The following is a 25205-nucleotide window of genomic DNA, read 5'->3' as shown; positions in this document are numbered from 1 at the left end:
AGAAGAACCAGGATCATATAGAGCTTTTGCTCTGTTAAATACGGATCAAAAAATAATAGCGAAAACACTAGCCAGAAGACTAAGCAGGTATGTTAGTAGATTAATAAATGAGGATCAAACAGGATTTATACCTAAGAGACACTCATTCAATAATTTGAGACGCTTGCTTAACATAATGCATTCACATAAATCTCATGACCAAGAGTTATCTATCATTTCACTGGACGCAGAAAAAGCGTTTGATCAAGTAGAATGGGATTATATGATTTAAGTATTGCAAAAATTCCAAATGGGAGAGAACTTCATCGCATGGATAAAATTATTATATAACAAACCCACGGCTAGAATACTAACTAATAATATACTATCCACAAAATTTGAATTATCAAGGGGTAATAGACAAGGATGTTCATTATCACCGCTGTTATTTGCTTTGGTAATTGAACCCCTTGCTGAAAAAATAAGAACACACCCGGATATTTATGGTTATAATACAAAACACTCAAATAACATAATATCTTTATACGCCGATGATGTACAATAGTACATCACAAAACCACAAATTAATATACCAAACATATTAAATTTAATTGAGGACTTTGGATCCTTCTCAGGATATAGAATAAACTGGAACAAAAGTGAAATTATGTCGATAAAACCAAAAGACTCAACACACCTCCGGAAATTCCCCTTTAAAATAGCCACAGAAAAATTCAAATATTTGGGAATTGAAATTACTAGAAACTACCATGATATGTTTAAAGCCAATTATAATCCCTTACTTAAGAAACTAAATAATTTGATTACATTCTGGAAAACACTTCCGATGTCCCTAATAGGCAGAATAAACGCTATAAAAATGATCTTTCTACCACAAATCCTATACCTATTTCAATCAATACCTATATATCTCCCAAAAAAGTTTTTCAAAAAATTGGACTCAGACATCACAAATTTTATATGGGATTATAAATCCCATAGAATACAAAGAGCACACCTTAATAAACGAAAAGAGTTGGGTGGTCTAGCGCTCCCCAACTTTATGTATTATAATTGGGCAGTAAATATTAAAAATATGATTCACCTGCTGGACAATTCTGCCCAGCAGGTGGACTGGATTGTAATGGAAAGAGAGGACTGCTCTCCGTGTAATATAGGAGCGATTATCCTCTCACCAATACATCTGAATAACAAAAATTATAATAAAAATCCAATTATACATAGCACAATTAGAACATGGAAACAAATAAAACAGAACCTAAAATTAAGAAACCTATCTCTTTTAATACCAATAGCCAATAACCCATCGTTTAAACCATCAATTATAGACAAATCATTTATACAATGGGAAAGAATGGGAATCAAAACGCTCAGAGATCTGTATGAATTGGGAAAATTACTATCATTTCAACAACTACAACTGAAATATAATTTGAAAAATAATCAATATTTTAAATATCTTCAAATTCGTGATTACCTGAAAAAATACACAAAAGACTATCATAATATGCCTACAGACTTACTGGATGAAGCAATGAAGACAAAGGCGGAATCAGCGAATCTAATATCGTACTTATATAACATCATCTTAAACATAGAAATACCCACAACTGATGGAATTAGAAGAGGCTGGGAACAAGAATTAGCTATAAAAATTTCAAAAGAGAGCTGGGGCAATCACTTACTACAGGTGCTTAAATGTTCGATCAACGTACGACATACTCTCATCCAATTCAAAACATTACATAGACTATATTATTCAAAAACTAAAATAAATAAACTCTTCCCTAATGTCTCACCCATCTGTGATAAATGTCTGTGTCAAGAAGCTACCATAGCGCATTCTTTCGTTTTTTGTACAAAAATACAAAAATTCTGGAATGAAATATTTGACATCTTTACAAAATTAATTGAAATAAAACTGGTATCAAAACCAGAATGGATTATTTTTGGAATATCGGAAGGTAACCCTGAACTAAACGTGTTTCAGAAGAATTTACTCAATTATGGGTTAATAATGGGAAAAAAGCTCATACTTAAATTCTGGAAAAATGCGCCTACACCAACAATAAAAATGTGGATATCAAATATGTTTGAAACACTACATCTGGAAGAGATGAGATTCCTCTTAGCAGGCAAAGCAGACCATTTCCAAAAGACGTGGTCTACGTTTTTGGAACTATTATAAGCATAAGGTGCAATAGTAATTTAAAATAAATAAATAAATAAATAAAAGGTGCCAGGATCTGGTAACGGGGTGTAAAAGAAAAAAAAAAAAAAGACAAAAACAGACTTGGTTGGTAGTCCCCTTTCTGCGGAGTTTAATGTTATAATAGAGCGATTGTTTCTCCTTTCTTTTTCCTTCTTTTCTAGGGTCTTCTTTCTTTCTTTACTTTCTTCTCTAACTTCTTTTCTAAGGGGCTTTCTTTTCTCAACACTCTCTTGCACCTTCACGACTCTTGCGCACTTTCTTTACTTTCTTTACTTCTATCTTTTTCTTAAAGCTCAAAAAATGAAGCGGTACAAAAAAATGTATTAAGACATATGTGTTGTATAGTATTGTAATTTACCGTACTTCTAATAAAAAAATAAATAAATAAAAATTAAAATTAAAAAAACCTTTGCGGAAGCCACGATCGGCAGGTCCCCCCACTGCTTTTCACTGTCCTCAGATCGCTCCGTGCCTCGCTCGGGCTTCCACCCCGCCCCCCCTCCTCTCTCTCTCTCTCTCTCTCTCTCTCTACCCCCCCCTCTTTCGCTCCCTCTCTCTCCCTCCCCCCTCTCCCCCCTCTCCTCTCCCTCTCTCTTTCCCCCTCCCTCTCTCTCTCCCCCATTCCCTCCCTCCCCTAAACCCCCTTCGCCCCTCCCCTCCACACCCCTCCACCCCTCTCCTACCCCCTTCCCTCCACCTTCCCCCCACCTCTCCCTTCCCCCCACCTCTCCCCCTTCCCTTCCCCCCATCTCAGCCCTCCTTTCCCCCCTCTCTCTCCTCCCCTCTCTCTCCTCCCGTCTCTCGCTCCCCTCCTCACCCACCCTCCCCCCTCACCCACCCTCCCTCTCCCTCTGTCTCTTGCCCTTCTGTCTCTGCTCTCTCTCTGTCTATCCCCACTTTCTCTGTGTCTATCCCCACTCTCTCTCTCTGTCCTCACTCTCTACCCCCCCCACTCCCTCTCTAGACACGCCTGCGTCAGTGGATGGGGCGGTTATGGGGTAAAAGGTGCAAATTTATAATATTAATATAATATCAAAGGGGGTGGTTAGTGTGTGTGTGGGGGGTGGTTAGTGGGTGTGGTGCCGCACGCCGCCCCGCAGCGCCCCCCCCCCCACTTTCCCCTCCGCAAACATGCATTGGGGGTACAGACCCAACGGGTCTGCACTTGGTCTAGTTCATTTTAAAATTTGTACTTATTGATTAGTTTTGGTTTTAGAGATATAGCACGGAAACAGGCCCTTTGGCCCACTGAGTCTATGCCAATCCATTGATCTAGTTCTCGTTCCACTAGTACCACTTTCTCATCCACTCCCTACATACCAGGGGCATTTTACATTGGGCCAAATAATACCTTCTTGCACTAAACATTATACCCTTTGTCCTGTATCTGTACACTGTGGGCAGCTTGGTTATAACATGTATAGTCTTTTCACTGACTAAATAACACAGAACAAAAAGATGTTCACTGTACCTCAGTACAAGTGACAATAATAAACTAAACAACAACCTGCATGTGTTTGGGATGTGGGAGGAAACTGGAGCACCTGGAGGAAATCCACATGGTCACAGGGAGAACATGCACTATTCTACACAGACAGCACCTGAGGTCAGGATAGAACACAGGTCTCTGGTGCTGTGAGACAGAGCTTTAATCAGTTATGCAGGATGAGTTTAACACTGGTTAGAACTGCATTCATTGCCTGTCCCTAGTCACCCCATGAGAAGGTAAGATGACTGAGAGGAATAAATCAGGTCTCATACCTCAAGAACCAGAGGACAGAGGTTTAAGGTGAGGGGGAAAGATTCAATGGGAATCTGAGGGGTAACTTTTTCACACAATGGGTGGTGGGTGTATGGAATGTAGTTTCAATGTAGTTTTTATTTTATTTGTTTTGACGGGGTATGTGTGTGGGGGGCGGGGGGTGGGATGGGGAAACTTTAAAATCTTTCCCCTGCACGGGAGACCCAACCTTTTCTTTGTCGGGTCTCCATTGTCGTTGGGGCTGCAACGTGGAGCGGCCTCCAGCAGGAACGACCTGGGGCTCCAGTCGCGGAGCTGCGGACTTACGTACCATCACGAAGCTGGCCGAGTCCGGAGCGGGTGGAGCGGTGGTGGCGCGCTGCTGTGACCCGACCCCCGGAGATTCGGAGGATCCAACCGCAGGTCTGGCAGACAGGAACACCGGGAGCCCGCGGGTCCCTGCTGGGAGACCGCTTTTCGGGGCTTCCGCAACGGCGACTTCTCCCGCCCGAGTTGCGGGGTTGAAGATTACCTGGAGCGGGGCCTTACATCACCGCCCCGCGCGGCTTGGAATGGCTGCGGGACTTTGCTAGCGCCCGCCGGGGGCTCCAACAACAAGACCCGGAGCGTGGCCTTGCATCACCCGGCGTGGCTTTAATGGCCGCGGGACAATTACCATCGCCCGCCGGGGGCTTTGACTCTGACATCGGGGGGGAGAGGGGAGTGCAGGGGAGAGATACGTTTTTTGCCTTCCATCACAGCGAGGAGGAGATGCGCTGTGATGGATGTCTGTGTAAATTGTGTTGTGTCTTGGGTCTTTTTCTTTTTGTATGTATGACTGCAGAAACAACATTTCATTTGGACCTCAACGAGGTTCAAATGACAAATAAAATTGTATTGTATTGTATTGTATTGTATTGTATTGTATTGAACCATGGCTGAGGTAGTTAAGGCATGGACAATTGCAACATTTAAGAAACAACGAGGCAGGTACATGGATAGGACAACTTTAGAGGGATACGGGGTAAACGCAAGCAGGTAGGACTAGTGTAGATGGGACATGTTGGTCGGTGTGAGCATGTTGGACCAAAGGGCCCGTTTCCATGCAGTATGGCTCCATGTCTGAGAGACAAACTGATTGAAGAGGCCAATGTAAGAGTCTCATACATATATTGGATCTGGAGTGACAAATAAGAGGGACAGATTTCCTTCCCTGAAGGATGGAAGTACATAGGAACATATGAGGAGAGATATGGAACAGCAGATGCTGGAAACTTGAGCACAATACAAAGCGCTGGAGGAACTCGAAGTTGGCTCAAAGGGCCGAATGGCCTACTCCTGCACCTATTGTCTTTTGTCCAATTCAGTGGACCAGGCAGCATCTGTGGAGGGAATAGACGGGTGATGTTTCGGGTCAGGACCATTGTTCAGATTGATTAAAAATATGAACAGTAGTGGGCCATAGTCCCTCAAACCCACCCTGCTGGTCAATATGATCATGGCTGATCTGCCTCATTCATGAGTCTGATGGGCACGGCTGAAGGCTCCCACTGGGCACTGCGGCCTACAGGGGAAGCCGGTGCAGACCACGGCCGTAAGCAAGACCCCCTCAGATCATGGACTACAGGGAGAAGCCGCCGAGCCGGCCCATGCACGGAGGAGCCAAGGGACCGTGGCCTGGGATTGGAGCTCACCCAACCGCCGCTGCTCATCACCTGAAGACCAGAGGAGGACAAAGACTGGATAGACTTGGCTTGTACTCGCTAGAATTTAGAAGATTGAGGGGGGATCTTAAAGAAACTTACAAAATTCTTAAGGGGTTGGACAGGCTAGATGCAGGAAGATTGTTCCCGATGTTGGGGATGTCCAGAACAGTTTAAGGATAAGGGGGAAATCGTTTAGGACCGAGATGAGAAAAACATTTTTCACACAGAGAGTGGTGAATCTGTGGAATTCTCTGCCACAGAAGGTAGTTGAGGCCAGTTCATTGGCTATATTTAAGAGGGAGTTAGATGTGGCCCTTGTGGCGAAAGGGATCAGGGGGTGTGGAGAGAAGGCAGGTACAGGATACTGAGTTGGATGATCAGCCATGATCATATTGAATGGTGGTGCAGGCTCGAAGGGCCGAATGGCCTACTCCTGCACCTATTTTCTATGTTTCTATGTTTCTATGGAGCTGGAGACAACGGATGCAACAGGAGAGGAGAGAGGCCAGTAGGAGAGGCGAGGGAACCGGGGTTGGGCCTACTGCGCCCTCGAGGTCGGCTGTGGGAGGCAGCCCCGAGGAACAATGCTGGATGGGGCGAGGAGATGTCATTGGTCGAAGATGATAGTCATTGCCAATTCAATACGTAAAGGGTGGCAATAGTAACGCGGCTGGAAGAGCTGTTGCCTCACAGCACCAGAGACACGAGTTTGATTCAGCACTCAGGTGCTGCTTGTGTGGAGTTTGCACAATTTCCCTGTGATTGCGTGGGTTTCCTCCGGGTGCTCTGGTTTCCTTCCACATCCCAAAGTTCGTAGCTTAGTTGGACTCTGAAAATCGCCCCATATTTGCAGGGAGTGAATGAGGAAGTGGGAAAAAATAGTAGTGGGAACAGGTGATAGATGGTTGGCATGGTATCGGTGGGCCGAAGGGCCTGTTTCCATGCCTTATTTTTCATTCTGTCAAAACCGAATTTAAATTCCACAATCGTCTCTGGACTACTATTCCAGTCATCCAAATTACTAGACATGTCAATGAGTAACAGCATCACCACTGTATCTGCCTTTGATAACATTAATTGGCTTATAATCTCACAATATAAATGTTACGTCTGACAGCACATCTTTGACAAGTGTCAGCCTAGACGAAGTGAGGCTTGAACTAAGGATGTTCTGATACAGATGAGCGAGATATCACTCTGCAAATGTTGCCACCAATACAAATCCTGTTGAAGGGATGGAAAAACTGTCCAGTTTGTGGAAAAATGTCTGGCCTATTAGTAACACAAATGCTGGTTTGTAAAAAAAAGATACAAAGCACGGAGTAACTCAGCGGCGTTTCAGGTCAGGACACTTCTTCAGCCTTATTATGGGGCAGGGGGGAGGGAAAGAAGCTGGAAGAGAGGAAGGGCAGGGCAAAGCATGGCAGGGAATTAAGTGAACACAGGTGAAGGGGGTTTGATAGGCAGATGGCTGGGCAAAGGCCAGAGTCTACATCTTTTGTTCCATCACTGACATCGGAGGCATGGGGGTTGAGTGCTAGCTGCACCGAGGAGGCGTAGGAGTGGTCGGCAGAGTGGGCCACTGGAGGCGCTGCAGCAGCCCGGGCCTCCATTAGAATGGGCGCCGTTCCAACTGGCCTAGCACGTGGAACGGAGAGGGCCTGCAGTGGCAGGGAATGGCAGAGCAGTGATCGAGGACACTGAAATATCGCCTGGCCAGGCCAACCCCTGCAACTCCGACCCTGTGCTGCCACCAGGACAACGGGACTATATGGTCAAGTTAAGACTCTAACACTCTTTTAAAAAATTGGACGAAGGGTACAAAAAGATGGTGATATGGTCTACTGTCTTACACTATAAAGGGCCTGTCCCACGAGCATGCGACTCCACGTGGCAAGCGCGACCAAACCAGAAGCGGGGGCCGCGCGGAGGTCGAGTGAGTGACATGAAGTTCGAGCAAAGTCCGCGGGAAGTTCGCGCGTGACGTACGGCGTCGAGACGGTGCGTACGGCGTCGAGGCGGCTGCGGGCAGCAGGCCGTTGCCGCGCGGAATTTTTGAACACGGTCAGTTTTTCGGAGCCCCGCGCGATGTCGGGACCTGCTCCGCACAACTCCATACGGCTCCTTTGATCGAAGTGGGACCGGCCCCGCGAGGCCGTATGGCTCAAGCGAACACGTTAGGTCGCACTTGCCGCATGGAGTCGCATGCTGGTGGGACAGGCCCTTTAGGTCGCGCTTGCCGCATGGAGTCGCATGCTCGTGGGACAGGCCCTTTATATTTAGTCGGATGGTGCCGAATGAATAGTAACATTGTCACTGAACTGTATGCAGAAAAATAATTTTATTGCACGTAGGTACAGGTGACAATAAAGTAACATTGAACTTACAACCAATGAAGGATTTTTTGAAGTAAAATGATTATGGCAACACAATAATGAAAGGTGCACTACAATGACATGGTGCTGCAACAGTACAATGGTAGTGTGAGAGAGGGGGGGGGGGGGGGGGGGAGAGGAAAATGGAGGGATTGCAGGAGTTACTTGAAATTAGAGAAATCAATGTTCATATCACTGGGTTGTAAGCCGCCAAAGCGAAATACGAGTTGCTGTTCCTCCAAAGCAATAGCAGGTGACCGATTTAGTGATTTTGAAAAAAGAAATTAAAGAAAAGGGAAATTTTAAGAAGATTGGTTTGGTATACAGCGAGCATAATGTACGATGCTGTCAAATGTGGTGGAGAATGTATTAGTTGTTGGTAGATTGGCTTGAACATACCCTGGCCAGTTATGCTGGATGCAAGAAATAGCAATTGTAAATGGTCCTTGCAATAAAAGTAATTGATTTTAGAAAAAACATAAATGTGATGGATATTTTAATAATAAATTATAAACAATTTGGCAAATAGATTAAGATAATAAGATTAACTCGATATGCTATTGAATCCCAGGTGCTCTGATTTCATAAAAATATAGTGTACATGGGAAATCTTCCATGAACCTACTGAACATTTGAATAGTCATCTCAGTGGAAAACCTGCAAAATCACTTCTGTACTTTTCTAAATCTGAGTATAAGGTCTAAATAGAGTGGGCATGGAGAGGATGTTTCCAGTGGTTGGAGTGTCTAGACTCAGAATAAAATGATGTACTTTTAGAACAGAGATGAGGAGGAATTTATTTAGCCAGAGAGTGGGTGAATCTGTGGAATTCATTGCTACAGATGGCGGTGGAGACCAAGTTATTAGTTATTTTTAAGGTAGAGATTGACAGATTCAAGATTAAGCGTCAAAGGTTACAGTGAGAAGGCAGAAGAATAGGGTTGAGAGGTAAATAAGATCAGCCATGATCAAATGGCAAAGCAGAATCAATGGGCCGAATGGTCTAACTCTGTTCCTATGTCTTAGAGTTTTTTAATAATAGGATTTGCATATATTTGCTTCCTTTGCAACAATTTTCAATGTATGCTGTCCTCAGTGACACAGCTGGTAGAGCTGCTACCTCACAGTGCCAGATGCCTATGTCTCTGCTTCGTGATTCTCCCATCCTTGGTAAAACACCCCGTGTATTCGTAGAGTCATAGACAGAGTCATAGAGTGATATAGTGTGGAAACAGGCCCTTTGGTCCAACTTGCCCACACCGGCCAACATGTCTCAGCTACACTAGTCCCATCTGCTTGTGTTTGGTCCATATCCCTCCAAACCTGTCCTATCCATGTACCTGTCTAACTGTTTCTTAAACGTTGGGATAGTCCCAGCCTCAACTACAGCCTCTGGCAAGTAGATAGGCATTTACCCTATATATTCCTCTCATTATTTTATAGACATCTACAAGATTAACCCCACCCTCCTGCTTTGCAAGGAAGAAGCGCAGGGAGGTTCTACTGCAGTTGTACAGGGTCTTGGTGAGACCACACCTGGAGTATTGCGTACAGTTTTGGTCTCCTAATCTGAGGAAATACATTCTTGCCATAGAGGGAGTACAGAGATGGTTCACCAGACTGATTCCTGGGATGTCAGGACTTTCATATGAAGAAAGACTGGATAGACTCGGCTTGTACACGCTAGAATTTAGAAGATTGAGGGGGGATCTTATAGAAACTTACAAAATTCTTAAGGGGTTGGACAGGCTGGATGCAGGAAGATTATTCCCGATGTTGGGGAAGTCCAGAACAAGGGGTCACAGTTTAAGGATAAAGAGGTAAGTCTTTTAGGACCGAGATGAGAAAATCATTTTTCACACAGAGAGTGGTGAATCTGTGAAATTCTCTGCCACAGAAGGTAGTTGAGGCCAGTTCATTGGCTATATTTAAGAGTGAGTTAGATGTGGCCCTTGTGGCTAAAGGGATCAGGGGGTATGGAGAGAAGGCAGGTATGGGATATTGATTTGGATGATCAGCCATGATCATATTGAATGGCGGTGCAGGCTCGAAGGGCCGAATGGCCTACTCCTGCACTTATTTTCTATGTTTCTATGTTTCTATTAAAGTCCTAGCCTGCCCAACCTCGAGTCCTGGTAACATAGTTCTAAAAAGGTGTGTGCAGCCAGATTTAAAACATTAGTTCTGTCAGACCCCAATTTGTGAGGGATATTTTACACACTATAATTATTTTTTATGTTTTTTGAACTAATTTATTTTTCTAGCTTTAGAAAAGTGTGATTCTCCATTTTGACAGGTTGCCAGCTGTTTGTGACGGGGGCTATGGCTTTGTCATCCTGTCAAACACTTTTCACGTGGCATCTGACATATTTAATGTCTGAAGCGCATGTGTCTGCTACGTAAACATTTTTGTGACCAATTCAGCATCAGCCTTTCACAAAACACATACCATGAAATTCACACCAAAACACATACCGTGGGAGTCACACCAAAACGCATACCGTGATACTCACACCAAAACACATACTGTGATACTCACACCAAAACACATACCGTGATACTCACACCAAAACACATACCAGGGGTGGCACGGTGATGCAGCGGTAGAGTTGCTGCCCTACAGATATAGAGACCCAGGTTCGATCCTGACTACAGGTGCTGTCTGTACAGAGATTATACGTTCTCTCTGTGACTGCGTGGGTTTTCTCCGGGTACTTTGGTTTCCTCCCACCCGCCAAAGATGTACAGGTTTGTAGGTTAATTGGCTTTGGTAAAATTATAAATTGTCCCTAATGTGTGTAGGATAGTGTGAGTGCGCAAGGATCTCTGGTCGGTGTGGACTTGGTGTGCCGAAGGGCCTGTTTCCGTGCTGCATCTCTTAACTAAATGAAACTAAACTAAACATATTTAAATATCTCTTTTCCATGCACATTGTCTATAGTGTTTTTTTATATTTTATCTGGCTTATTATTTCACATAATGGAGATTTCTTATCTGTTCATGGGCTGTGGTCAGGCAGAGTGCCGTGAAGAGTTATAGTCTTTCCTTTCACATTTCTAACCGTAGACTGTGAATTACAGTACCGAAGAAAATGCAGAAAATTTAATTTTAATAAATGACATTGAGGAAAAAAAATCAGATTGCAAAAACATGGCTTGTTCGATATCATGGAGTAAATGTGAGATGCGATGCATGGCCATTAGTCGTTCAAATAGCATGGAGCTGTGCAAGTAATGTGATATTGTTTGTACACTAATAGATATTTAACAATATCCCTGATTCACTCCAGTTGATTAGCATTATGTTCTCACAAACATTTGACTACAATCCTAATAAAGTTGACATTGGCTTTTGGTGTTTATGCTCTTTGACTGGCAGTTCATTAGCTTCAGACAGCTGACTAGTTTTAATTTCACACCTCATAACTAGATTCAGCCTTCTGAAGTCTGATTTAATCTCCTTCCCCTGGCACCGCTGTCTCCTTCCATTGTCAATGCACACATTTACATTTGTTATTTTAACCCTTGCAGACCCCGTCAGGGGTTACAGGGGGGAAGGCAGGAGAATGGTGTTGAGGAGGAGAGATAGATCAACCACGATTTAATGGCGGAGTAAACTTGATGGGCCGAATGGCCTAATTCCTGTCCGATCACTCATGAACTTATAAAAAGGTTATCCTAACATTATAATCAAAGATAGACACAAAAGGCTGGAGTAAGTAAATGGGTCAGGCAGCATCTTTGGAAAAGAGGAATGCGCAATGTTTCGTATCAAGACCCTTCTTCAGACTCTCTTTTGTCTATTAACGAGCATCTGCAGTTCTTTGTTTCTTAAGAAACATCACCTATCCATGCTCTCCAGAGATGCTGCCTGCCCGCTGAGTTATTTTTTTTATTACAACAATAAATGGTTTAAAAATGCTCATTTAAGGAAGAAATAAGCATTTTGTTTCCTCTTAAAATAATGTAAATCTTTGAATCATCTCGCTGGGGGAGTTCTGGATAATGAATTAGATTTTTGGATGCAATTTTTGCTCACTTGCTTGTCAGAATAGGTGTGGTGGACCGAAGGGCCTGTTTGCTGCACAACTATGACTCGTAGAAATCAAGAATTAAGGGTGGGGCATAGGTCCATGGGGTGTAAAATAAAAGTAGAGCTTCAGATAAAGATCAGCTGATGTTCTTAAACAGTGAAGCAGCATTGAGGGCCCTATGTCCTACTGCAGAGGGACTTTGACAACATCTAAAAGGCATTTGGACAGGTACATAGATAGGAACAGTTTAGAGGGATATGGGCAAAACGCAAGCAGGTGAGACTTGCATAGATAGGACATCTTGGTCGACATGGGCAAATTGTGCTGAAGGGCCTGCTTCCGCGCTGTGTGACTATGATTTTATGTCCAGCTTCTATTTTGTTTACTGTTATGGACAAATTGTTAAGTTTCAGCCTTGTTATATTTGTTAAACCTCCACTCAATCCGCCCCTATAGTAGAGACAATTGATCAATTCTATCTTCCCACTTCATTAAAATGAAGACAAGGTATTTCCAACTGAGAAAATAAGCAGAACTCCATCTGGTTCAGATGCCTATAGTTAATACTGACACTGAGTGTGTAATTTCCATAAACAATACTGAAAATGACTTTCCCACTGAAAATAAAGTTAGCATATACTCATTACTATTGGGTGCACCTTGTCTTTGTATTGCAGAGCAAAACGGTTGATAAGAAGTAAGGTAGAAACAAGGAACTGCGGATGTTGGAGTGGCCCAGCAAGCAGGCCCGGCCTATCGCTGTGGAGCAATGACAGATGTCTCGCCTGCCGCGGTCCGATGACTTGCACGATGCAGTCAGAGGACTGAGGATCACCCGCCGCACACTGATGGTAGTGCACCCGCCAGTGGTCCCGGCTCACCAACCGCAGACTCTGACCTCGGCCTCGAGCCACCGGCTTCGACGGAATCCATGCCACCAAGAGCCAAGATGGACCGAGAGCGAAGTGGGCCAAGAGCAAAGTGGAATGTCGAGATCAAGGTGGACCACCGAGAACAATGGGGAGGGGGCCGCCAACAATGGGGGGAGTGGGTCTCCGAGAACAAAAGGGAAAACAACTGGGGGGAGGGGGACCCCGCTGTCACGTGCAGAGGCAGGCAGTAGATAGGAGTGTTCAATACTTTGTAACTGTGATCTAACCTTCCGCGGCAGCCTACCATGTGGAATCTTGTCAATTGCAATTGAAATCCAGACTCGTGGCAACTCTCGTGTTATGTGTATAGGGTTGCCAACTTTCTCACTACCAAATAAGGGACAAAAGGTCAAAATAAGGGACAAATTCCCGACGGCAATTCGTTGACCGACTCAGCTGTGGCTGGGTGAATGATGAGTTGGCCCGGGTGCTGTACTGCACACAAAGCCCAGCCGGCGGGCCAGCGGAGGAGTTTTGGCCCGGGCCGCATGACGTTGCACGCTAAGTCCGGCACCCCATCCAAGTCATGAACCGGTGATCGACCATTAAAAGGACGGGTGATGGTGTCAGCGGTAAGCGAAGGTCCGAAGGTCGGACAGCTGGCCGGGCTGCCGACTAATGGGGCCACGGGCGAGGAGCTGCTGCTGCACTCCATTGGCTGCACAACTTCGGGACTGGTGAGGCGGGGCTGGACGCGATGCTCTGACTCGACTATTTTACACTTATACCAAGCCAATCAACCTACAAACCTGTACATCTTTGGAGTGTGGGAGATCACCGAAGATCTCGGAGCAAACCAACGCAGGTCACGGGGAGAATGTACAAATGACGTACAGACAAGACCCATAGTCAGGATCTCTGCAGCTGTAAGGCAGTAGCTCCGTCGATACTGCATTATGCCGCCGTTAAGGAGAAAGCGGCAAAGTTTAAAGGAGACGGCAGGGCCAGGTTTTTACACAGAGGGTGGTGAGTGCCAAGAACGCATTGCCATGGGTGGTAATGGATGCAGATACAATAACAGCATTTAAGAAGCTTTGGATAGGCAGGGAATGGAGGGATAAGGATCATATGCAAACAATGAGAATAGTTTATCTTGGCATTATGTTCAGCACAAACATTGTATGCCGCCAGGGATGTCAACAGGACCCACGCCGCGAGAGCGAGGAGGGATCAGCAAGCAACGGCCAAGAGCGAGGAGGGCCGTCACGGAGCGAGGTGTGTCGTCGTTGCGTGAGGTGCGTCGTCGTTGCGTGAGGTGGGCCATCGGAGAGTGAGGTGGGCCGATGGAAGCCCCCGGCATGCACCACGGAGCTGTCCAAGAGAGGACCCGGTGGTGGGTGGCAGAGGATGGGCCTACAGTGTGTGCCGCTGGTCGGTCGAGGACACGCCGCTGAGAGAACAAAGGGGGACCCGGCATGGGGGGGCTGCCGAGAACAAAGTGAGACCATTGGGGACTATAATGAATACTTTGTAACTTTGTTGGCGCCCTCTACATGGTGACTCTTTGCATACCTTATGTATGGTAGGGAAAACAAAGCATTTCACTGTCCCATCCAACTGACCATTGATCACTCATGCATTAGTTCTATGTTATCCCACCTTTGCATCCTACACACTGGGGGAAATTTCACAGAAGCCAATTATCCTACAAACCTGCATGTCTTTGGAGTATGGGAGGAAACCGGAGCACCCGGAGAAAACCGATGTGGTCACAAAGAGAAAGTACAAACTGTGTTCAGACAGCACCCATGGTCAGGAGCGTACCCAGATCTGCAGCTGTGAGGAAGCAACTCTACTGTTGTGCCACTGTGCCACATTCTTCACTTGAGGGTTATTCAAACCTATATTCCAACATGTAAAGCAACCAAATAATGGATATCCTTTTGAAAGGAAGTGGAACATCATAATAGCTCACTAAACTAATCAATTGAAGTCATAGTAGTTGACTGCCATCTCGATATCTTGACAGACCCCCTCAAACCACAGCAGGGCTATATACCTCCTGTTCAGGCCAACACTTACTCACCAATTTACATCAGCAAAACAGCTTATCTAGTCTTCATGGATTTGCAGATTGTTGAGTGCAAATTCTATCATATTCCCTTACTCACACAGCGACTTCTATTCAAAAACACTTCATTGGCTGCAATGTGCTTTGGGGAACCTTGAAGTGATTTATTCTCGGTAAGGAGTGAAAATGTTTGTTCTGTAATGTGGTGCATTGGAACATAATGGCTAAGTATTTGATCCAGCGATCTTCAACCTTGACTAATAGTCAAGTGTCAAGAGTATTTTATTGTCATATGTCCCAGATAGAGCAATGAATCAATGAATTCTTACTGGCAGCAGCACAACAGAATATGAAAAACTTAGTACAATATAATAAACAAATAAAAAAGTTCAGTGTGTATGTGTGCGTGTGCGTGTGCGTGTGTGTGTGTGTCTACGTGTGCGCGTGCGTGTGTGTGTGTGTGTGTGCGTGTGTGTTTTTATGTGTGCCTGTGTGTGTGTGTGCCTGTGTGTGTGTGTGTGTGTGTGTGTGTGTGTGTGTGTGTGGCTGTGTGTGTGTATTCAACAAACATGGTGCAAAAATTGTCCCTTCAAGTCGATGTAGTTCAGAGCTTATTTGGGGGTTATAGTGTTTAATAGCCTGATGGCTGTTGGGAAGATGTTGTTCCTGAACCTGGACGTTTCAGTTTTCAGGCTGCTATACCTTCTTCCCAATGTCAGGAGTGAAATGAGAGTGTGGCCAGGGTTGTGTAGGTCTCTGATGTTGTGGTTGCCTTTTTGAGGCAATAATCCAGAAGATGTAAGATCAAAGCACCCTCATGGATACTTTAACATGTGTTAATTAAATAAATCTTGAATGAAAGTCCAGCACCAGAAATAATGACCATGAAAGGACTAGAATGCAATCGTAAAAATAGACTTTGGTTAATTACTGATCCTCAGAGAAAAATATTTGCTGTCATCTCCAATTTGGCTAATATGTGACTCCATATCAAGGACAATTTTGTCGACATATAAATGAGTGGCTGAGAAATTCAAGTGGAATAAAATATTTCCGGATACCAAATTTATCTGAACAATTGAAAAGGGGGAACACTATAGTAAATAATAGACAGTTGCATTAAGCATTGTTATAACTTACCCCGAAGATGAGCAATGATGGAACGGGTTTAGTTTTATTATTGTTGCATGTACTGAGCGTCCATGAATGTAGTGATTAACAAAGGTGGAAAGATGAAAGAGGTACAGAGAAGATAAGCAAGGGTGTTTCCAGGCTCAAGAGGCTCAAGTGCCATTTTCCAGTCAAAAGCTCAGATATACCACACATGGACGCATTCAGTTCAAACTCAGGTACAACAGATTGTGCACACAGTGCAGAATATAGTTCTCAGCATTGGAGCGCAACAGTTCTATAGACAAAGTCTAACATCTGAAATGGGGTAGAGGTGAATAAGGCAGTACCCTAGCTTATGGATGGACCATTCACAAGCCTGATAACTTGATGGTGCATGCTTTGAGGCGCCTTCTACTGGATGGGAGCAGAGAGAAGAGGGAATTACCAGAGTGGGACAGTCCATCGAGTCTTGGAAGCATACAGCATGGAACAGAACCTTCAGCCCAACCTGCCCACGCCAGCCAACATGCTCCACCTGCACCTGCTCGTCCACCTGCACGTGTTTGGCCCATTTCCCTCAAAACTTATCCTATCCATGTACCTGTCCAAATATTTCTTAAACGTTGTTATAGTACCTGCAATGTACCATGTGTCTTTGATTATGTTGGCTGCTTTTCTGATTTGTTACAGGAAAGAGGATTTTTTTTAAAGCAGTTACATCCTTTTGCCTGTGCTGCACCATGTAACTGAGATTATATTTGCCAGGAAATTGTAAAAAGGTCTTCAACAATCAAATAACTAAATACCATTAGGGCTCCACTGTCTACTTCCCAAAAGGTCGCAGTGCCTGCCTCTCAGGAATGCAGAATCAAACGCTTATAAGTGGTTTTCTGAATTGCATGCAGCATCTTTCAATAAAAGGCAAATGACTAGCTAAAATCCCCCACTGCGAACATCTAAAGTAATGGCCTTGCCACAGATGAAACGCACTGCAACAAGCCAAATGGAACGATTTAAAGTGAGCCTGGCCATTCGACAATGCAGCTATACGGTCAAAGGATTTAGTCCACGATTCAAAGCCAACATTGTCTGCAGTCTGTTTACCGCACAAATATTTCTAAATGGTGATGGCTGGGATCACGCAGGTGAAATGTCAAGCAATTATTGCTGAGACTTGTCTCTGTGATCTCAACTTTAACTGGAACGGAAAGAAAATAAATGATATGGAGCAGCTTGTGGTCGTTATTAGGTGGTGTTTGACTAATAGAAAAATCCTTGGCAAAGAAAGAGTGGTATAATCTGTGACGACCGTAATATATTATCCCTTCACTGAGGAGCTACTCATGAGTTTGTGCGCTTTGTTACAAATAATTACATTTTTAATGCGTGCAATGAGTGCTTTCATAAAAACAAATGCATGTGCAATAAAACCTCGCCAAGTGATTAATAAAACATTCAGTCCATCAGGAACAGAGGCTTTCTATGCTTCATCTCGATCTTCCATCTTTCATAGTTTATGACTATATTTTACTTCTGCAAGGAATTTTTTCAATATCAGTCACATTTGGATAATAGTGTTATCCATGGCTCATTGTCAGTGCTCTTGGCTCAGAGGCTTGATGGCTTTGAGTCCCCCCTCTCGAAACATGAGCTGAAAAATCTAGTCTGACACCACTGTGCAGTACTGAATGAGACACATGGGCAGCCTAATGTAATTTGGACGAGGTGGTAAACATTATTTTAAAGAAGGACTATGGCAGATGGAATTTTATTTTGATCAATTCAAGCTGATGCTTTTTGTCACAGAGTCCTAGAGTCATACAGCATTAGAAACAGGCCCTTCGGCCCTACTTGCCCACACCAACCAACATGTCTCATCTACACTAGTCACACCTGCCTGCACTTGGCCCATATCCCTCCAAACCTTTCCGATCCATGTACCTGTCCAAATGTTTCTTAAACATTGTGATAGAACCTGCCTCAACTATCACCTCTGGCAGCTTATTCCATACACCCACCATCCTTTTTGTAAAAAAATTACCCTCAGGTTCCTATTAAATTTTTCCACCTCATCTTAAACCTACTGTATTTCCACTGGTTCTTGATTCCCCTACTCTGGGAAAGAGACTCTGTGCGTTTATCTATAATACTAAAAGTCTGATCTTGACCGCTTTTGGCCCACTGTGCTGCGGTTTCCGAGAGAACGCCACCACCTACGGCCATCATTTTTGGCCACCTCGCTCAGAGCCCCCCTCCGCTTTCCGTGACTGGAGGATTTTTCCCATCGATGAAAAATCAGATAGATATTAATGTTTTTTTTAAATCGCCATTCTCTCTGCTGCCCCCGCTGGCGCAGGGGGGAGGGACTATAAAACCCTGAAGTGTAGTCCCTCACTCAGTCTCTGCCAGACCCAGGAAGCAAGAGGGTCATGACTCTTTGAGCTGCGAATAACACTGAACGCACGTCTACTCCACGGTGAGTCCCCTCGATGCGGCTGTAAAGTGGCTGCTGCCCAATTGTTTGACTAGCCTTTTTTTAAAGTTTGTGTTCACAAAATGAATTTTGGTTGTCAGGTGGCTGCTGGCCAATTGTTTGCCTCGCCTTTTTAAAAAGTTTGTGTTCACAAAATGAATTTTGGTTGTCGGGTGGCTGCAGCCAAATTGTTTGCCTTGGCTTGGCTTTTAAAATCGTTGCAACAGTTGGCTGCCAACCCAAGAATCCATTTGGCCCACAATGTCTATACTAGCCCTCTGGAAACCAGTACCTTTGGCCCGCAACACCCATACTAGCGCAACAGAAAGCCCCCCCCCCCCCCCCCTCCCACACTGGCGAGCAATATTGGAATTGGTGAAGAGGTGGAATATTGCGTTGGTGACCAGCCCTCCCGTGTGATGCTGGGACCCAACGGGTCCCACTTAGTCTAGTCCTATCTATTCCCTTCTTGATTTTGTACCCCTCTCTAAGATCACCCCTTACTCTCCCTCGCTCCAAGGAATAAAGTTCTGGCCTGCTTAACCTCTCCCTATCGATCAAGATCTCGAGTCCTGGCAACGTTCTCGTAAATCTTCTCTGTACCCTTTCCAGCTGGACAACATCTTTCCGATAACTTGGCGAACAAAACGGAACACAAAACTTTAAATATGGCCTCACCAATGTCTTATATAACTGCAACATGACATTCCAACTGAAGAAGGGTCTTGACCCGAAACGTCACCTTTTCATTTTACTCCAGAAATGTTGTCTGACCCGCTGAGGTACTCCAGGTTTCTGTGTCTGTCTCCTATGCTCAATACGCTGATGAAGGCCAATGTGCCAAGAGCCTTATTGACCACCCTAACTACCTGTGATGCCATGATCAAGGAACTAAACACCTGCATTCCTAGCTATCTCTGCTCTACAACACTCCCCAGAGCCCTACCATACACTAGGCAGGCCGTGCCCTTGTTCGACTTCCCAAAATGCAACACCTCATATTTCCCTGTGTTAAATTCCATCAACCATTCCTCAGCCCACCTGGCCAATCGATCAAAATCCTACTGCAATTTTCACTACCTACAATACTTTACATACTTTAGTGTCATGATAAGTCCACTTTGGGAGCATGAATTAGGGTAGGACCAACATCATAGGGGGCCAGGTCCAAGTAGGAATTTACAAAGGTGGATAGATGCAGCAAAGATTTACAAGGGTGTTGCCAGAACTCGAGGGCCTAAGCTCTAGGGAAAGGTTGAACAGGCTTGGGCCTTATTCCTTAGATCGCCAGAGGATGATGGATGATCTTATACAGAGGTGTATAAGATCATGAGGGGTATGGATAGATATGGGTATCTCTAAAACTGAAAAAACTAAGACACGTACATGAATAGTAAAGGAATAGAGGGATATGGATCAAACGCAGGTAAATGGGACCAGCCTAGATGGGACATTTTGGTCAACATGGATGAGTTGGATTGAAAGATCTGTTTCTCAGCTTTATTACTCTAATTGAGAATACTTGGTAGCAATCCATCACATTTTACTATCTTAGCAGTGGGATTTATATTCTCTAAAATGTCTCTAATTGTCTATTATGTGTAGCTATGAGGCAAAGTTAGCCACATCACACAATTAAACTTTTCCAAAAGCACAAATTGACTTGCTGTCCCAATCTGTACTGTAACTTCGCAATAAAAAAAAGCTTGCAAAGCATTTTCTTCAAATGCATTTTTCGAAGGTCATTATTGATTGAGGATTGTATCAGATTTAATTTACACGAAACCTTATCTTCCTTCCTGGCAGTATATACTTGCAGTGACAGAAAGAGAACTGAATCAATCTTGAGTGTTCACCATATTCAATTAAACATGAAGACCCAAACATACCACTTAAACAACCCTATCAAGTCCGTTCATCAGGTGCCAAATATTTTACTGAGAGAGAGGGTTACAGCTACAAGGAAAGGTTGGATAGACTTGGATTGCTTTCTCTGGGAAGTAGAAGGTTAAGGGGAGACTTGATTGAAGTACATAAAATTATGAAAGGCATAGATAGGGTAGAAAATCAGAACATTTTTCCCAGGGTGTAAATGTCCAACACGACAGAGCATAGCTATAAGGTGAGAGGGAGATTTAATGGCAATGTGGGGGGTAAGATGTTTTCTTTAAAACAGAGAGTGGTGGGGGCCTGGAATACACTTTGGAGATACGGTGTGGAAATAGGCCTGTCGACCCACCGAGTTTGCACAAACCAGCAATCACCCACACGGGGTGAAGGTAGACAAAAATGCTGGAGAAACTCAGTGGGTGAGGCAGCATCTATGGAGCGAAGGAAATAGGCAATGTTTCGGGCCGTAACACTTCTTCAGTGTGGGGGGGGATGGGGGGGGGGGGGGGCGGGAAGAAGAAAGGAAGAGATGGAGCCAGTGGGTTGAGGGAGAGCTGAGAAGGGGAGGAGAAAGTAAGGACTACCTGAAATTACAGAAGTCAATGTTCATACCGCTGCGGTGCAGACTGCCCAAGCGAAATATGAGGTGCTGCTCCACCAATTTACGGTGGTCCTCACTCTGGCCATGGAGGAGGCCCAGGACAGAAAGGTCGGATTCGGAATGGGACGGGGAGTTGAAGTGTTGAGCCACTGGGAGATCAGGTTGGTTATTGCGAACTGAGTGAAGGTGTTCGGCGAAACGATTGCCAAGCCTACGCTTGGTCTCACCGATGTAGAGCAGCTGACATCTGGAGCAGCGGATGCAATAAATTAGGTTGGAGGAGGTGCAGGTGAACCTCTGCTGCACCAGGAAAGACTACTTGGGTCTTTGAATGTAGTCAAGGGGGGAGGTAAAGCGACAAGTGTAGCATTTCTTGCGGTTGCAAGGGAAAGTGCCTAGAGAGGGGGGTAGTTCGGGTGGGAAGGGATGAATTGACCAGGGAGTTACGGAGGGAGCGGTCTCTGCAGAAAACAGACAGGGGAGGAGATGGGAGGCTGTAGCAAGTGATGGGATCATTTTGGAGATGGCAAAAATGACGGGATTATTTGTTGTATGTGATGGCTGGTAGGGTAGAAGGTGAGGACAAGGGGGACTCTGCCCTTGTTTATACGAGTGGGGGGATGGGGAGTGAGAGTAGAGTCACAGGGTATAGAAGAGACCCTGGTGAGAGCCTCATCTATGGTAGAGGAGGGGAACCCCCGTTCCCTGAAGAATGAGGACATCTCCGATGCCCTGGTGTGGAAAACCTGGTGTAGGCTGAAGGGACTTCTCATGTACTCCACTGTTCTATGAAGCATGAGTGGTGTTGACGCATTCAAAAAGAATGGTCAGGTTTAGGTTTATTATTATCATCAGTACAAAGGTATAGCTAAAAGCTATGTTTCACATGCTATACAAACCAGATCAGCCAACACTACACACATATATAATCGTCAAACCCAACTTCAATAGATTGAACAAAGAGGAAGATACAGTGTGCAGAATATACGTAGGTCTCAATATATGAGCACATCAATTCCATTGGAAAATGTCCAATTCTTGCAATGGGGTAGAGGTGAATCGGACAGTACCCTAACTTAGAGGACGACCACTTAGATAGCTGATAACGGAGGGCAAGAAGCTGCTCATGAGTCTGGTGGTAGATTGGATTGGATTGATGGTGCAATGAACACAGATAAAGACATGCACATGTGTATCAACTGAATATATTATGAATAAAGTATGATTTTGGAAAATATTGGTTTGCTGTATGACTCTTGACTGCCACCCAATTGTAGTGCTGAAGAAGCACTACTGCACAGTGGCGCAGCAGTAGAGTTGCTGCCTTATGCCCCTGTCCCACTTAGGAAACCTGAACAGAAACCTCTGGAGACTTTGCGCCCCACCCAAGGTTTCCGTGCGGTTCCCGGAGGTTTTTGTCAGTCTCCCTTCCTGCTTCCACTACCTGCAACCTCCGGCAACCACCTGCAAACTCCGAGAACCGCACGGAAACCTTGGGTGGGGCGCAAAGTCTCCAGAGGTTTCCGTTCAGGTTTCCTAAGTGGGACAGGGGCATTACAGTGCCAGAGACCCAGGTTCGATCTTGACTGCGGGTGTTGTCTGTACGGAATTTAAACGTTCTCCATGTGACCGCATGCATTTTCTTTGGGTGCTCTGGTTTCTTTCCACCCTCCAAATGAGCACAGGTTTGTAGGCTAATTGGCATCTGTACATTGTCCCGAGTGTGTGGGATAGAAATAGTGTAAGGGTGATCACTGGTCAGTGCTGAAGGGCCTGTTTCCATGCTGTAGACTAAACTACAATAGAGAGAATGATTATCAAAGCTCTTCCAATCACTCATTCGAATCTATTCAATAAAGGTCCAAATTTGCACAATCTCTTGACGTCCAGAAAAAAGAGGATGACAAACTAAGCCAAGCCAATTACCGTCCTAACAGCCTACATTTCCAGCAGGCATCATTTTCATTTCAGATTTCCAGGATTCGTGATTCCTTTCCTGAGGAACACATCACTAATTAATTTATTCATTTGGTTTAATAACAAGGGATGATGAATATTTATTACCGCATTAAATACTTGGTAGGGGGGAGATACTCGATGGGCTTAAAAGCATGCTGTAAACCAAATTTGTCATATTAGTAAAAATGATGGTTTGGGGAGTGAAAATCAACTTTGCCACCATGCATTGGGGTTGTTAACGTCACAACATGGTGGTTCACCGATCATCCGATATTCAATAAAGAATTACTGGTTTTGCTCAAAATACATGACTAATTTCTTTGTGCTCTTACATTCCTGATATCTGGTTGTAGTACAGTGAAAAGACATCAAGTGTTTCCCCAAACGAAAGAAAATCTGAATCCATGAATGAGCAGTGCCCAGGTTGCCGTGTGCGTCGCCTAGCAACCAGGCTCCCATTGACATTGTTGGGGCCCAGCGATGGGCCGTCAACTCATCTTCTTGCTGGCAATTAAGGCATGGTGCAGGGAGATGACACACAATCCTGTGGTATAGTTATGTAAATATGCTAATATCATTTGTTATACAGTAAACGCTTCTTCGCAAACATAACTTAAGTGCATGTGGCAGTTGTTAATCTTGAACAAAAGAGCAGCTGCATGTTCTGAAGTCCTTGATTTCTCTTACAGTTTTCAAAGCATTAGTACTCACCAGCCCTGCAATAGTTACACATGCTTAACCTCTTAACACACAATTCCCTCAATTTCATTTTAAAGGCAGTGCTTATGTTTAGTTTAGCGATTCACCATGTAAACAGGTACTTTGGCCCACTGAGTACATGCCGACAATCCGATCACCCGTTCACCGTAGATAAACACAAAATGCTGGAGCAACTCAGCAGGTTAGGCAGTATCTCTGTAGAAAATAGGTGATGTTTCGGGTCGAGACTCTTCTTCAGACTGAGAGTCAGGGGAGATGGAAACTAGATTACCCATTCACTTTGGTTCCAAGATGGTGCCAAAGCCACACGACTCACTGCTTGCTGGACCCAGAAATGGGTCTGCAAACATTCATTATGATCATCCCATTCTTTTAAACCTCTATTCCAACAGCAGTATCTTGCACTAAACATTATTCCCCTTATCCTGTATCTGTACACTGCTTGTTGTAATCATGTTTTGTCTTTCTGCTGACTGCATAGCATGCAGCAAAAAAGCTTTTCACTGTACCTCAGTACACGTGGTTCAATTGCCTGATAACAGCTGAGGAGAAATTGTCCCTGAATCTGGAGGTGTAGAGGAACAATTTGCGGAAACTAATGAACCTGCAAACCCGCAAGTCTTTGGGATATAGGTGGAAACTGTGCACCTGAAGGAAACCCATGTGGTCACAGGTAGCACGTGCAAACTCCACACAGACAGCATTTGAAGTCTGGATTGGACCCGGGTCTCTGGACTTGCGGGGCATAAGCTCTACCAGTTGCACCACTGTGCCTCTCTAGAAGTTGTTCATTCTTTTCCCTGATGTGGGCATCCTTGACAAGACTGGCATTTATTGCCAATGGCAGCAGATTTCCTTGTCTTATAAACATAAGTAATCTTGTACATAACAGTGGCGGCATGGGGGCGGTGTTACTGCCTTACAGCACCAGAGACCCGGGTTTGACCCTGATTAGGGAGCTGTCTGTACAAACTCCGTACAGATAGCACCCGTAGTTAGGATCAAATCCGGGTCGCTGGTACTGTAAGGCAGCAACTCTACTGTTGCGCCACTGTGCCAACCCACTCGAATAATGCAAGACCTTAAAGCGAATTTACACTGGAGTATTGTGTCAAGTTTTGGTCTCTTTATTCTAGCCATAGACAGAGGGTGCAGCAAAGATTTACCAGAATGGTAGCAGGATTGGTGGGTTGGCCATATGAGGAGATTAGCCCTGCCTTTTACATGTTTCAAAGAATGAGAGGAGATCTCATTAAAAGTTGCAGAATTCTAACAGGGTTAGTAAAGTGTTGGATGCAATGAACAATGTTGGCCCTGGCTGATGTGTTTAGAACAAAATGGTCATAATATCAGAATAAGGTGTTTATCATTACATACTGAATTGAAATTTCTGCTTCTGGAGGGTGATGAATCTTTGGAATTATCTACCCCTTCACTTC

At 44.6% G+C, this 25205-nt stretch overlaps 1 protein-coding gene across 2 annotated transcripts in view; it reads right to left on the bottom strand.

The window, feature by feature from the left end:
• Positions 1 to 25205, bottom strand: part of ccser1 (coiled-coil serine rich protein 1) — a 1210497-nt gene that overhangs the window by 428043 nt on the left and 757249 nt on the right. The window lies entirely within an intron of this gene.

Source organism: Amblyraja radiata, chromosome 1 (assembly GCF_010909765.2).
Source record: "Amblyraja radiata isolate CabotCenter1 chromosome 1, sAmbRad1.1.pri, whole genome shotgun sequence".
Lineage (NCBI taxonomy): Eukaryota > Metazoa > Chordata > Chondrichthyes > Rajiformes > Rajidae > Amblyraja > Amblyraja radiata.
Note: the sequence above shows the minus strand (reverse complement) of the source record. Positions and strands in the feature narration are given on the sequence as shown.